The sequence below is a fragment of the Mustela erminea genome, chromosome 14 (assembly GCF_009829155.1).
Source record: "Mustela erminea isolate mMusErm1 chromosome 14, mMusErm1.Pri, whole genome shotgun sequence".
NCBI lineage: Eukaryota > Metazoa > Chordata > Mammalia > Carnivora > Mustelidae > Mustela > Mustela erminea.
This window is the reverse complement of record NC_045627.1, coordinates 81,448,538-81,465,083: the sequence shown is the minus strand read 5'-3', so window position 1 is coordinate 81,465,083 and position 16,546 is coordinate 81,448,538.

The following is a 16,546-nucleotide window of genomic DNA, read 5'->3' as shown; positions in this document are numbered from 1 at the left end:
TTCACCTTTGCCCTGGGAAGCAGCTGGTTCAAAATATATATATATTGAATATATGAAGAAAGGAATATATTTTTAAATAAAATTGATTTCTCTTATAAGTAAATATAATCTAGATATAGATGTGTTTAATTGTACCATAAAAATGCCTAGAAAAATAAAGTGTCTCTGAAGGATGGATTTTCCAGTGTACTGTAAATTGTCATTAGAACATCAACACTGACTAGTGGGGAAAGCTTGAGATTTCAGTCTGGGAGCATACACCATTAGTAAGCTATTTTTTTTTCCCCATTTGAGGATGGTCGTAATAAATCAGACAGTCTATGTTTAACATTAGTTTGAAAAAAGCTAAAGTGCTAAACCAAAACTCACAGTGTTTCTTTAACCGATCTCAACAGATCTTTATGTTTTTGCTAATCTGGGCCCTATTTCTCTTCTACATGGATGTTTAATATTCCTCTTCTGCTGCCTTAGGCAATCACATCCACACAAAGGCTCAGACCAGGGCGAAGTTTGTACAGCGGGTATGTTTATGGGCACTTGGCGACACATGTTTCTCCGGAGGTGAGCACAACATCAGGACACCAGTCACAGGGGGCACAGCCCAGGCCTTGCTGATAAAAGAAGAGATTGCCCCCCCACCCCCACCCCTACCCCCGCGCTGCCAAAAAGAAGCAATGGAGCCCTGAGCACTGAGTTTGCTTCAGAGCAAATGACTTCACTGGGAGTCCTATGGGAAATGGAAGGTTTCTTTGGAAACCCTTCTAGGCTTATCTGGTAGAAATGTCCATTGTCACTCTTTCTGTATGGGATCCGCAGAAATTCCTTCTTCCAGACAGCTTGGTTTCTTGGTAGGAATGACTGACTGTACCAGGTGCCATGTGTGATCTTCAAATCCTGTCCAGACTAAAGTGTCAACCCACCTGCCCCACTCTCCCACAGGTAAGGATGCCAAAGATGATACTGATTTGCTTCTTTTCTAGAGGCTGGAGTGAATAGAAATGGGCAGACGGTAACAAGAGCAGAACCGCCTCTAGCCCATTTATGTCATCTCGTCCTTTCTTCGCACATTCATTACTCCTTTATTTATCTATGCATTTCCCGAATACCTATAGAGTGATATGCTATATACTAGGCACTGGGATGTCATGGTGAATGGGCCCCAGACCTGACCTCTCACCTTTGTTCTCCATTATCCCATCATATAGGCTCTGTTCTTATGCACCATGCTCCTGTCCCTGGACATTTGCCCTTACTGTTTCCTCTGCCGAAAATGATCTTCTCCTCTTTGTAGAGCTCATGCCTCCCCTATCCTTCTAGCCTCAGTTCACAAGTCTCCTTTACAGAGAGGCCTCCCCTAACTGCTCTAAGAGAAATCCCGCCTCCCCTGCCCATCCTACGTATATTTCCCTTATAGCTGATGTGACTTTATTCTGATGTTTTTAAAGACAGTTCTTTGTCTTCTTGCCTGATGGATCCCCAGCCCGTGGCACGCTGCCTAGCGTATAATAAGACAGAATAGAATTTATTTAGCCCTTACTATATACCAGTTGCCCTTCGAAGTGTTTCACATGCACTCGCCCAATTAACCATCCCTATATGTTACAAAGCGGGTACTAATAGAGGCATAGAGAAGCTGCATAACCTGGTCATACTATACGGGGTAGTAAGAGACAAGGTTGATTTTTGAACCCAAGAAGTTTGATTCCAGTGTCTGTGCTCTTAAACCCTACACTAGACCGGCACTCGATTTGTCAGTCAGCCCTTTGAATGAATGAGTGAATAAAGACGTAAGAATGAATGAATGAGGGACGCCTAAGTGGCTCAGTCATTAAGCTTCTGCCTTCGGCTTGGGTCATGATCCCAGGGTCCTGGGATCGAGCCCTACATCGGGCTCCCTGCTCAGCGGGAAGCCTGCTTCTCCCTCTCCCACGCCCCCTGTTTGTGTTTCTCCCTGTGTGTGTCTCTCTCTCTCGCTGTCGAATGAATAAGTAAATAAATAAATCTTTTTAAAAAATGAATGAATGAATGAATGAGTCTAGGATGGACTCCAAACAGGAAACAAATCATTATTTAACACCCACATAAATACAAGGAGGGACAGGCTACGATGTGAGCATGGAATAAAGAGCTCGAGCCCAATTTGGAGCCTCAGAGAGACCTGCCTGAAGAAGCCACACTTATTTAAGCAACAGTGTGGAGGGGGTGCGGGAGTTAGCGGGAGAAGGGGGTCCTTCCTTCATCAGGTGATGTGCCGGCAATCCCGGAAATAAGGCGCACTGAACACCGGTGCCTCAAGGTTCAGAAGAGCATCCCTTAGGGATGTTGTGGACAAACAGGCCACATACCAAGATAGGAGCAAAAATTAGTACGTTTTCTTAAAAGCAATGTGCAGAATCCATGCTCTCTATAAGCAACTTGCAGAATTTAAAGTATACCCTCTTTTCAACCCAACAACTGCAATTTAACTGTCTTTCTTACCAATATACTTGGCCAGCTGTAGAGAGGCATGCGTATAAGAAAGGTAGCTATGCAAATTGCCCCAAACTGAATAATGCCAAACAAATATTTATCAATAGGGAAATGGGCTAAATACATTTTGGTGTGGAATATTCTGGAACCATTTTTTTAATGATTTTAATCAAGATGCGATGACATGTAAAGATCCACAAGACATTATGCCAAGTGAAAAAAAGGCCCAGTGACCCTTCACTGTGTCAAGAATTATCCTATTTACATGTTTTTCAAAAAGGGAAGAAGCTACACACGTGTACACGCAATACACATGTACACACACACATATAAATAAATGTTTTGAATTATTGGGGATGTTGTGAAAGAACACTCAGCTAATTCTGATTCGTGATATTTGGGAGGAGAAGTAAAACGACGACACTGACCCACACTGCCGGAAACACCACCAGCCCGGAGCTCCATCTGGGCCATCTTCCTGGAGTCTCCAGCCTGCCCTGGTCTGCTTCTCCTCCCACTCAGGTCAGTGGTTCTTGGATTCTGACTCTTGGCTTACTCCTGACTTGGCGTTTGAGCTTCATCCAAGGTTCAGGATGCCTGCCTGCACACCCAACATTCAACCTTGGGACTACTTTCAACCAAATAATGTACTTTGTTTTCCTTGTCCACAGGCTTCTTAACCTCACCTGAAGCAAGGTAAAATCCCATCCCTTGGTCTCACAGCTGAAAAGAATCTCAGCAGATCTGTAGACCAGATAAGGGCAGTCATAGCATCACCCTAACAGGATTATGCTCAAGCTTAAGGCTGAAATTTCCCCCTACTCTGTGGTGCCCACAACACTGCCCATGTTATTTTTGTTTGTTTTCTTTCCAGGATTCTAAAATAGATTAGCTCAGCATGTAAGAGGGCGAAGTCATTTTTGCTTGGTTGAATTTGTGGTGGCATCAATAAAATAATGTCTTAACTCACAGGATGCTTGGGCAAACCACAATTGGTTCTCAGATTCGCCCTTCCCCGGTGTCCTGACCAGTGTCCTAACCCCTGGCCTCCTCATCTGTCCCAGCAGCAACTGTGACCTGCACCTGCTACTCTGTGCCCGGCCCATGTGGACAGCAAAGAGAGAGCAAGAGAGCACAGCCTGGGAGGGAGGACAGAAGCATTTCCCATTTCAGCTCAGTAAGCTCTTCAAGCCTCATGGCAGCTATAAACCACATTAAAGCCTGGAGGACAAGCCAGTGAGACAGAGAACTTGCCATCTTAGGGCTTCTGGGCAGTGTAGGAGACTGACATGGGAACACACCATCTCAGTACTCTCTGGTGAGTGATAAAAATAGTCAGAGGCATAGGGAAAGAAATATAAAAATGAGGGGCCCTCAGTGAGCCAGAAGAGTCTGGGAAGGCTTCCTGGAGGAGACAGATGGATGAGCAAGGGTATCGAGGCAGAGCTGTGGATGCCAAGAGAAAAAGCATGAGTCAGTGCATGGAGATTTGAAACGAGCAGACGGGCCTGGCTCAAGCATGAGGGTTGATGGATGTGGCCATGAACAGAGATGACACAATAGAGGCAGGTGGGGTCCGGCATGGAGACGCAGACCCCCAACTCACACCATTTCCATAGCATTCCAGCATGTCAACTGGTGTTTTAGCACTGACCCTCTAAAGCACTGAGTAGTATTTTAGCATCCTATGTTGTATTGAAAGGTGATGGGGAAGTGGTGCCTGGGTGGCTCAGTCCATTAAGCATCGGCTTTGCTCAGGTCATGATCTCAGGGTCATGGATGGAGCCCCACATCAGGCTCTCTGTTCAGCGGGGAGCCTGCTTCTCCCTCTCCCTCTACTGCTCCCCCTGCTTGTGCCCTCTCTCTGTCAAATAAATAAATAGAATCTTTAAATGAATGAATGAACAAATGAATGAATCAATGTATGTATGTATGTGTTCAAGGAGGGAGCTATCACATTTGTTAAACATTGTTTAAAACTGTACCTGACCCCTGTCGACATTCTCTTCTAGAATAAAATGACCCACTTTGAGAAAGTTCTAGGTAATGAGCACCAGGAGGCTTGCTTGTCAGGGGTCAGCTCCTGGACACGCCCGGCCTGGCTAACAAAAGGGGGTAAATGCCAGGCTTGGAGATGTGCCCTGAAGGGTTTCTCTTCCTTCTGCATAGTCTCGTGTTTGGGATGCGGGAACGCAAAGGCGATCTGCCTCTTTCTCCAAATGAGAGAACAACCAGTCGTTCCCTGATGTTAGAACTGAGCGATAGGGCTGGGTATTGGCACGCGGCGTTCTGACAGATACTGGTAAGACAGACAGTTTTCCAGCTTGCGGTGGTCATTCTAAGTCCCACCGCGTGGGATTTGAAAGCCGGATGATGCCGTGCCCTGCTCACTTCAAACAGGCATGCGCAAAAACCTTAGTGCGGTTTTTTGATACAGAAAAATAGAATAAAAAATAATAATCCAGGGTCCCATGGCCTGTAAATTTATTCTATTATCTCAGTTTATTTATTTGGGCTTGAGTTTTTTAAATTCAGGTTTATTAAGGTATAATCTATAATCAGTAAAGTGTACACTGTTACGGTTTCACTTACTTGTGGAGCATAAGGAATAACACGGAGGACTCGGGGAGATGGAGAGGAGAATGAATTGGTGAAAATCGAAAGGGGAGATGAACCGTGAGAGACTGTGGACTCTGAGAAACAATCTGAGGGTTTTGGAGGGGAGGGGGGCGGGTGAGCCTGGTTGTGGGGATTAAGCAGGGCACTCATTGCATGGAGCACTGGGTGTGATGCATAAACAATGAATCTTGGAACTCTGAAAAAAAATAAAATTAAAAAAAAAATGTACACTGTTTGGGGTGTGTGGTTCAGTGCATTTAGTAAGGCTCTGGAACCATGGTGGAGATACAGAACGCTTTCAGCACCCCCAGAAAGTTCCCTCCTGCCTTCTGTGGGTCACCCTCCTCCATCCCCAGTCTCTGGCAATCACCCATCCGGTTCCTACCCCTGCAGGGGTATTGCCCCAATTCTTCAGAAATAATGTAAGAATCAAGTAAGAAATTTCAAAATATTACAGAAAAGTATGAAAGGAGAAATAAAGAGCAATTTAAGAAATCTTTCCCTCTTTTTTTTTGTGAAGGTACGGGACTTGGGAGGAAAAATGAAAGCCTATATTTTTTTGTCAGTTAATTTTATTTTACTGTGATTAGAAAATATAATCTTATACTTTTGACCAAATGCAATTTATGGAGATTTTCTCTATGACCGGGTATATGGTTAATTTTTATAAATGTAGAAAAACTACTTAACCATAAGGAGTCTCCATCAGTGGATATGCCCATGTATATTATTATAATTATTAATCTCATTTATAATTTAGTCATTCTACTTTATTAGTATTAACTAATTATATATTAATTACAACTGTTGGATCTTCTATTTAATTTAGTTTTTTTCATCATGATAAGTATATTCTTCAATCTCCAACACCTATTTCACCCCTTCACCTCCCTGCTGGTAACCATCACTTTGTTCTCTCTAGTTAAAAGCCTGTTTCTTGGTTTGCCTCTCTTGCTCTTTTCTCCTTTTGCTTGTTATTTTTTTTTCTTCTTAAATTCCACACATGAGTGAGATTCTACAGTATTTGTCTTTTTTCTGACTGACCTATTTCACTTCTCATGATATTCTCTAGCTGTATCCATGTTTATGCTCATGGCAAGATTTCATTCTTTTTATGGCTGAATAATATTCCATTGTGTGTGTGTGTGTGTGTGTGTGTGTGTGTGTGTGTGTGTGTGTGTATAAATATATAAATACCACCTCTTCTTTATCCATTCATCTACTGATGGACACTTGGGCTGCTTCCATAGTTTGGCTGTTGCAAATAATGCTGCAATAAACACAGGGTTGCATGTATCCCTTTGAATTAGGAAATACTCAGTAGGGAAATTACCAGATCATAGGGTGGTACTATTTTTAATTTTTCAAGGAAATTCTGTACTGTTTTCCACAGAGGCTGCACCAGTTTGCATTCCTACTGACAGCGCAAGGGGGTTCCTTTTTCTCCACATCCTCACCAACCTTGTTGTTTCTTGTGTTTGGGGGTTTAACCATTCTGACAGGTGTGAAGTTTTGATTTACCTTTCCTTGATGGTGAGTGATACATCTTTTCATGTGTCTTCTAGCCATCTGTCTATCTTCTTTGAAGAAATGTCTGTATGTCTTCTGCCCATGGTTTAATTAGATTATTTTGGGGGCTACTGAGTTGTATCAGTTCTTTATATATTTTGGATACTAACCCTTTATTGGATATGTCATTTGTAAACATCTTCTCCCATTCAGTAGGTTGCCTTTTGGTTTTGTTGATTGTTTCCTTTCTTAATTATAACTTTCAGATCTTTTAAATTCTTAAATATTTTTCTCTGTATCTCCTAATCCTTAAACTAGGCTACTGTATCAAAAAGACCCCAAAATATACAATGACTCAACTACATAGAAGCTTATTCCTCACTCTCATATAATGTACTGGTCACAAGATGATTCAAGGACCCTGCTCTTTCCACCTTAAGATTTCTCCATCTCCTAAGGCCTCATCACTGTTTTGGGGGAGGAGGGGACAGAGTGAGCTTCTTAAAAGCTGGCCCCGAAATGTTTTATATCCCACTGGCTAGAACTGTCATATAGCCATATCTAGTTACAAAGGAAGCTGGGAAATGTAGTCCAGTTTTGTACTTATGAAGTAGAGAAGACCAAAGATTCTGATGAGCAGCTAGCAATCTCAAAACCAATTTTGTATGTTAATGGGTATGAGCTAAACTCTCTTTCCTGATTCTATATATTTCTCTGTAGTCCCTACCCTTTATTCTTTACATAATTTGACACTTTGTTATTTGGTACATGTGCTGGATTCTTATGGCTGATGTAACAAATGCCTACAAGTGTAGGCACTTAAACAACATACATGTATTATCTTACAGTTCTGGGGCCTGAAGACTCACCCTATGGAACCAAGGAATTGGCAGGGCAGCATTTTTCTGGAGGCTCGAGGGCAGAACCTGCTTCCTTGCCTTCCTGGCTCCAGAGGCTGCCCACATTCCTTGGCTTGTGGCCCTCTTCCACCTTCGAAGCCAGAAACTCCACCATTCACACCATATCCCATTCTCTTTCTCCGTTGCCTCCCTCTTCCACTGAGGATGATTTGTGATTACGCTGGGCCCATGGGGATAATCCAGGATAACCTCCCTATCTCGAGATCCTCAACTTCAACCCATCTAGAAAGTCCCTTCTGTCAGGGTCACATTTTTACAGGTGCTAGGAATGATACATGACCATCTGCAGGGGACGGTGGGGGGTGGGAGGGCATTATTCTGCCTCCCACACAACCTGAAGATCTAGATGTATGATCGTTATGGTCTCATTGGGGATAATATCCTTTATAACAAAGTGCTACTTTTGCCTGATTTTAATCCTTGGCTTTGAATTCACCTTCATGTGATGTGAGTACCATTTGCTAACATTTGCTCCATATGCTTTCATCCAGCCCTTTGCGTTAAACATCATGGAATCACCTATTTTGGATGACTTTCATTCAGGATTCAAATTCTTCAAAGACTGAGAGGTTTTCATCTTTTTGTCAACTTCTTTCACAGTTGCTGATACTATGTTTGCCCCCTTTTTGCTGACGTCTGTCACAACACACTTTGTTTCTTCAGCTCTTCTCAAAAATAATTGGGGCTCAGTTATTGTCCCATTGCAATATGGGCCCCCAAAAGGCTGGGACCAAGTCTGGCATGCTGACCACCAACTCGCCCCAGGACCCAGCACAGCACCAGCCACAGTAGGTGCTCAGAGACCTATGTCTATGAACGAATGCCTGGCCCTAGGTAAAGGACCTACCTACGTAAGGACCCTACCTTCTCTCCAAAACTGCTTTTGGTGACTCTCCCATTTCCCCACCTACAGACCCATATGTATATCCAGAGCCAAGCTTATAGCTTCACACACTCAACACCCCTTTGCAATTCTGTCATTGGAAGACATTCCTCCCCCTGAAACCAGAGTGATGGCAATCTGCTCCCCCCACTCCCCGACCCTAGCATTCCCCCGGGGCCAGGGATGGCAGCCCAGTCAGCCAAGATTATTTTTTACTTCCTCTAAACAACAGGACTGAAGCCAGGACTAAAGGTTTTAGAGAATCTGAACTTTGCCACCTAAAAGCCCTTCCTCATGTAACTTTCCAGAGGAACTCTGTTGTTACAAATGTAACAACATTTTAAAGAGATTTGGCATTTCTTGCCACATGAGGATACATAAAGTGAATTAATTATTTAGTTATTTTTCTGTAAAGCAGCTCAGAAATACCTTTGAGGCGGCTGTGTTTAATTCTGCTAAAGGATTAGCACTCTGCCTAATTTCTCCCTTTCATATTTTACTAACTTTTTTCCTGCTATGTTTACTCCATTAAAGTCCATAACAGCATAAAAGATGAAAGAATTCATTCAATTGTTTTAAAATGCTAATATCACCAAGCCTGTGGTGGCTGTTCAAGGTGATTTCTCCTTTAATGAGGAAATGACTTGGTAAATTTCTGACTCCCAATGTAAACTGTTCAGTTCACAGCCTCAATAATTTATGTTAATTTGATCAACAATAGCTTTCACAGCAAACCTTAAAAACCTGCATTTCCTATATTGCTGGCAACAAGGAACCAACTTGGTGTACCTAAGTCAAGCATTTACTCTCCTCTGAAAGACAGAGTGTAGTCATCATAAGGTGGTAGAAACCATGAGATGGTAAAAGTTTCATGTACACAAAAACCTATGGGGAAGCAGAAATGATAGAGTAGAAAGAAATTCATGGTAGCAAAATAAGCAGGAGGGATTGTCACCAAGAGCGTTGAGCCTCAGACAGGGGAGAAGTGAACTGCCTCCTTTTTTTTATTTTTTCCGACTTTTCTTTCTTTCTTTTTTTTTTTTAAGATTTTATTTATTTGACAGGCAGAGATCACAGGTAGGCGGAGAGGCAGGCAGAGAGAAAGGAAGGGAAGCAGGCCCCCTACTGAGCAGAGAGCCTGATGTGGGACTCAATCCCAGGACCCTGGGAACATGACCTGAACTGAAGGCAGAGGCTTTAACACACTGAGCCACCCAGGCACCCTGCAGAACTGCCTCCTTGAATTGGGGAGTATAATAATGTGGACTTGACAATGAATGAAAATGTCTTTCTGGTCCCCATGAGGATTGATCTAATTGGGAAGTATACTTACAATCGTTCCTGTTACTGGGGGCAACCCTAATGTGTCCTGACAAGCAAAAGACCCATTCCAGTGGCAGGTATGGCTGGCTCAGGGCAAACATACCAATACTGGGAAGCAGAACAACTCACATGGCATGTGCAGCCAAGGGGAAGTCTGTGTCTGTAGGCAGAGAACAGCATATCTCAACGGTCCTGATGGGAAACAGTCTTCATCATGCGTTCAACAAGTGGCATCAGGCATGGCACGGGCAGGGATGCTTGCAGGGACACAGACATTACAAAGAGGCAACCCCACCCCCTGGGCCCTGCTGGGAGTAGAGCAGTGAGGAACACAGACTCTTGGCCCTCACACAGCTTGCAAGCCAGTGGGCGTCAGAGAGAGTACACAAGTTAACAAATCACGAATGGTACTGATTAGATTGTGCTCAGCCCTGGGAAGAAAAGCACAACGTAAAGATTACAGAGGGTCTGCTCAGTTCCGTGTTGTTGCTGTAACTGATGAGAAGAAAGGCAAGAGAAATGTATCCAAAATTAAATTTCCTTACAGCTTGCAGCCAACTGATAGATACCTGAAACATACACAGCATGATATTCCTGGAGGAACTCATAGCTGCCTTAATGCCTTCATTCTTGTGTTTTATTAAGACGAAGAGTAATCTTACCTTAACAGCAGCTAGCCCCTCAAGGTCCTAGAAGCCTTGCTTCCAAATTCCTGAGAGACTTAACACTATCCCTAACCCCCACTAATTAAAAAGTGTATAATCAGTCACTCCTCACAATCCCAGAGCAGCTCTTTCTGCCCATGGGTCCTGTCTCCGTGCTATAATAAAGTCACCTTTCTGCACCAAAAACCTCTCAAGAATTCTCTCCTGGCTGTTCGCTCTCAGACCCCAACTTCAAATCACATCATAGGAAAGGAAAACAAATTTAGTGTCTTACATAAACACAAATTTATTTTCTTACATTTCACGGGGTGGAGTGGGGAGCAGCCCGAAAAGCTCAGCGTCGGCAGGGGTGTACCCCGTCCAGAGGCTCTGGGGAAGGATCCATTTCCTGGGTTCCTGATTCTGTCCTCTGCAACACAGCGTCTCTCTCTCTCTCCTCTCTGCTGGCTCCCTCTCCCATTCCCTCATTCCATTGCCTTTCCTCACTCTGATCTTCCTGCCTCCCTCTTAGAAGGATTCCATGCTGGTTTCACTGGCCCAGCCAAACAATTCAGGATAGTATCTCCATCTCAATATCCTTAATTTCATCACAAAAGTCTTTTTGCCATGCGAGGTCAATATTCACAGGGTCTGGGGATTACGATGTTCCATGTTTAGGGGACCACTGTTCCTTCTATCACAGAGAGGACCTTTCTGAGGAGGTAATGCTTGAGCACAGGGTCTGAGACAAGAGAAAGCCTGGCATGTTCCAGAGCAAAGAGCCGTGGGAACAGAGCTTGGCTGAAGAGGGGTCAGGAAATAATACGGAGCCAGGGAAGTGGAGGGGCTGGGCTGAGCTGCTTGGATATTACTCAGCCAGGGAAGGGCAACTATGCAAGGATTGTAAGTCCCATGATCTGGTTTATGCATTTGAAAGATCAAGATCTTCCGGCTTTTCTGGGTAGAATAGCCACATGGGGCAACAGTAGAAGCGAAGAAAGAGAGAGAGGCTCCCACAATATCGCAGGTGCGAGGTGAGAGTGGCTTAGACCGGGGTGCTGCTGGTGTAGGGGATCCGGACCCAAGGGGTTTGGGATGCAATTTGAAGACGAAGAAGAGCCTGAGCAAAGATTCCAGGGTAAGTAGCTTACTAGGGAGCTGGATCCCATGAAGCACAGTGAGAGTGCGAGCAAGAGACAGGGAAGGGAAGACCGTCCACAGAGGGCGCGTGCGTTAGCGGCTGCAGACGCTGGGGTTCCAGCCGGCTGGGGTTGCTGCGAATCAGAACTGCTCCATGGAGGGAGAGCACTCCACTCCCTCCCAGCCCCTACTGCCTGACAGCTTCTCAGCTCTTCCAGATGCCCCCACACCCATGACCCAAGAACCCCCTTGGGCAGAGAACCAGGAAGATGTTGGCCTGAAAGAGAACTGTCCCCAGTGGCCTCCATAGTGGGCCAAGGAGAACGGTGGGACACCCAAGTCCCCGTTACTCTCAGATCTTTGCGTCTTCCAGAAAGGACAGGGCAGAGGACGGAGATTGGTAGACTGAGGGAGGTGGGTGGTTCCTGTCTATTTTCTCAGTGAAAGAACGGAAGTCATCAGCTAAGGAAGTGGACAGGGTCAGATGTTAGAGCGCTGAGGAAAGCACGAGTGTGGCATCGTCATGGACAATTACGGGAAGGTGGGCTTACCAAGAACACACAGCACGCGGTGGAGCAGTGCCAAGATCGCCATTAAAGTCCGGGATCTTCTCCCAGCCCCTCTCAGGGCCTCGCGTGTCCGCAGACAAGCGGTCCGCTTTGATCAGGGCTGGGAGAGTGGCAGGGGTGACTGGACAAGGGCAGAGTGGGGACCGGGAAGGTAACGTTTATGCTGCACCATTAGGAGGAAACCAGGTTTTGTGGGGTCTGAGACATAAACACTTCCGGGCACCCTCTTTATGAAAAAGCCTACAATATCACAAAAATAAAATTAAAAACAAAAGTGAATATTTTTTAAGAATGAGAAAATAAATCATAATTTTAACATCATAAAATCCAGAAAAGTAATGTGATTTGTTCTTTTTTTTTTTTAAAGATTTTATCTATTTATTTGACAGAGAGAGATCACATGTAGGCAGAGAGGCAGAGAGAGAGGAGGAAGCAGGCTCCTTGCGGGGCAGAGAGCCTGATGTGGGGCTCGATCCCAGTACCCTGAGATCATGAGCTGAGCCGAAGGCAGAGGCTTTAACCCACTGAGACACACAGACGCCCCACATGATTTGTTCTTAATTAGCTGCCTGATAAAACTTGTATTACTTCTTCCCTGCCTTTTTTTATTTTTTCCTACTCATATGACAGTAACTTTGTGTTATCTTCTATACAGAGAATAAAAAGATAATTCTGCCTTTCCTCTACAAGGCTGATTTGTACTTGTTTTTTGTTTTTTGGTTTTTTTTTTCTTACTGATATCTGAGGAAAGAAAGCGTGTAACTTCACGCAGATATCTACTACTTACAGTACTTCACGGAGCTCCAGCTGAGTTAATGTGAAAAATGGGGTGAACCTTTTGTCTTAATCCGCCAGCCCACCTACTGACTTCTCCATCTGTCCATTCCCATCCAGCCCCACCCACCTGTCTGGCTATCCACCCACTCACCCACCCATCCAGCCACGCCCCCAGGCCCCCCGCTGCCCACTCTGCACGTGTCCACCTGTAGGCCCGCCCACCTGCCTACTACTCACCCGTCTACTTCCCCTCCATTTATCTCATTTTTTTAAAGATTTACTGATTTTTTTATTTGAGGGGGGAAGAGGGTTCACAGAGGGAGAGCGAGAGGAAGAATATCTCAAGCCGACTCCCCACTGATCTCAGAGCCCAACACAGGCTCCACCTCACAATGCTGAGATCACGACCGGAGCCTGAGATCATGACCTGAGCCAAAACCAAGAGTCAGACACTCAACCTACTGAGCCACCCAGGCGCCCCCACCCCTCCATTTAAATCCTCATTAAGCATCTGATAGATATAAGACAGGAACCTTAGCGTTTCATTTAGACAACTGAAGCCTTTCAAACGTTTTCATTCCCATTTGCATTTTCCCAGTTTCTCTCTATCAGGATGTATTTTATGCATGTAAATCCCTTGTCTCGTCTATAATCTCATCTTCAAGACCACAATTCAAGCCATGGCTCTCCCCACAGAGGCCCCTTCTCCTCCATGCTATTTGCATTGCTTGCACATGACTAATTAATTTCTCTAATCAAAATAATCCTCCTCCCGACACTGTCAGTGCTGGGCAAGAACATATCATGAGCACTGTGGTGTCATTTTCTAAAATTTAATAAGGAAATGATAGCTGGGGATTTATAATTTTTTCAACAGTGGAGACATTAGCCCAGGGAGAGATGGATGAATAAAATCCAGTTCAGTAGCTAATAAAAGACCAAAAAAAACCCACAAAAAGCAAAAAACAAAACCCCAAATGCATGAAGGAAAGAACGGTTGGAAATGTGCACTGAGCCTGTGCTCACTTCAGAATAGAGTTTAGAGAAAGGATAATCATAGTTGACATTTATGGAGTTCTTACTAAGTGCCAGGTTCTTTGCATGACTTAATTTAACTGAATTACCATTGCACCAAACGATAAATTTAGCTGTTACCCCATTTTGAAGATGGGAGAACTGAGAGGTCTTGGCTCAGTGTGGGAGCCAGGCTTAGGCAGTGCAGGTGGCATCAGCAGCAGGGCAGCCCGGCTCTGGAGCCCAGGCTGTAGCCTCACGCTCCTAGTCTTTCATGTGTGGAGGAACCCAAAAAGGTGAGGCATAAGTGGAAACCAGATGGCCAGTGGACACAGCAAAGCCTGCAAGGCAAGGGCTCCAGGAGCCAGTCTCCTTCCAGCCGTTAGCTTGTTGTGTGATCTTGGATAGCTCCCTTTCTCCTTTGGTCCTCATAAAATGAGAAGACTGAGTGGATGATCTCCCCTGTCTATTCCTGACTAAAGCCTGGGCTATCTACATCCCGCACTATAGAACTCATTGATGACATTAGGCCAAAGTTCCTGCAGTTATTCAAGCAACCAGAATTAACCAGAGCAAGGACTGCAAGTAGAAACATCAATCTATCAGCCATGAAACAGGGTCTGGGCAATTCTGTGTCCAGAGAGAGTACCAGGGAAAATCCCAGCAATTGGAAACCGTGACCCACGGCCCCTTGATGCCATTGCCAGGGGGATTTGCACCGCTGCACCCTCCTTCACATGCATCAGCTTACAGAGAGGCACGTAACAAGCATCCAGCAAAGACAAGACCAGAGTCATGGACTTCTGCATTCAACAAACACATACTGTACAACTATTGTGTGCCCAGTAGGGCCCATGTTGCTGGAGGCACCAGATGATTAGAGCCGAGACAGGAGGCAGACAACCCAACTTAGAGAACCCCAAGTTATCCTACATTGGGAGCATGCACAAAAGGTTTTGAGGGCATGGACTGAGAGCCCTTAATCCATGTTCTCCCCAGTCCTGCTGGCTTCTTGCAGTTCCTAGAACTTGCCCTGCTCCTTCGTTTGGCCTTGCCAGCTTCTGAAATGCCCTTCCCCTGCTCTAGGGCCAACTGGCTCCCACTTGTCCTCCAGGGGTCAGATTACAGGGCCCCTACGGAAGGAGGTCTTCTGTCAACTTCCCTACCTGCGAGTTCCTCTGTCCTACCCCATCTTAGCATCTGGTTATCTTTTTATAACCTACCTCTGTTTAAATAATTGTGTTTGCTTACTTACTTATTATTATTATTATTTTAATCTTGGGTCCTCACTAAACTCTAAGTTCCAGGAAGACAGATGCTAGGGCTGCTAAGCCGACTGTGGTACCCCAGTGCCCTAGCAAGTGCCCAGCACATCATTTCAAATGTTTTTGAATGAATAGATGTCTGGGGCAGGGGAGACTTTACAGGAGAGACATCAGAAGGAAGAGGGTCCCCAGGTGTGTCAAGCGAGGCCAGGGTTGTTCAGGAGATCAGCAGGTGCAAAGGCACTCGGGTAGGATCAAGAAGGGCGATCCTAGGACACTGCCTGATGGGCGATGAGAGTCTGCTCCCACCTTCAGCTTATGGATCTAAACCTTGAAAGTGTCTGCTCTTCCATTTCTTCTTTGGCAAAATGTTGAATCAGTGAGCAGACAGAACTGCTCAGTCTAAAATAAAGCAAGGCTGATAGAAACAAGGACATGATGCAAATTATAGCTTATCAGATCCAGAAGGTGAGAGGGAACCTCACGGTTGGTGAAGCCACACATGAAAATGAATCATGATTTGTCTCCAGATTATTCTATTTAAAAAAAAGGATAGACTACATGTATCTTGGTATACTTCCTAAAAGAACTGAAAGACAATCATTATCACATTAGTCTAATTTATGCTTGCTAATAGGCCCATTGTGTCATTCCCATGAGATCAACTGCAGGCAGCAGGCCAGGCCTGGTTAGCAGGAGCCTCTGTGTGTCCTCCCTTCCAACCCAGTCATCAACTACCTTCCTCCCATCTCTTCCTGAATTCACTCATAAGATTGGGACAACGGAAGTATGAGCCTGCCCTTGGGATTTCCTCAGAGTCTCAGTATCACACAAATTTGGTTTTGTCATCTTCCAGGCTCCCCCCAAATGCATATCCTAGTCCGTTCCCTCTGTGTTCCACATTCCCATAGACAGTATGCTCTGGGCTTCCAGTTGTGAGAGAAAGAGAGAGGAAATTAGCCAGTGCTAGATGGCAAGGATGCCATGTTCTGACCAGATTAATTCCAGACCTGCTCATCACAGGGCTGGTGGCACATGCACACTCCAGAGGGATTAATGATGATTAGACACCTTCCTTATGGAGTGGAAATGGAGAAGTGGCAATTACTTGGTGTTTATGCCTTCTCAAATGAGACGAATGAGCACAGCCTTCCTCACAGAAAAGCCTACACCTCTGAGTGTTAGCCACAACCTAGGATTCCAGCAGCTGTCAGCTCTATTACTGACCAACCTAATGGAAGCAATGGCTCAAGGCCGGCTGGAGACTGTAGTGGGTCTACAGCTGCTGGAACTAACTGGATGGGGATATCATTCGGGGAAGCCACCACATCATATCCCAGAGATTTCTTTGTCATAAGACAGAGGCAAAATCATGCTGTGAAATGCCCTTGACTGGGTACGATGAAGAGTTTCT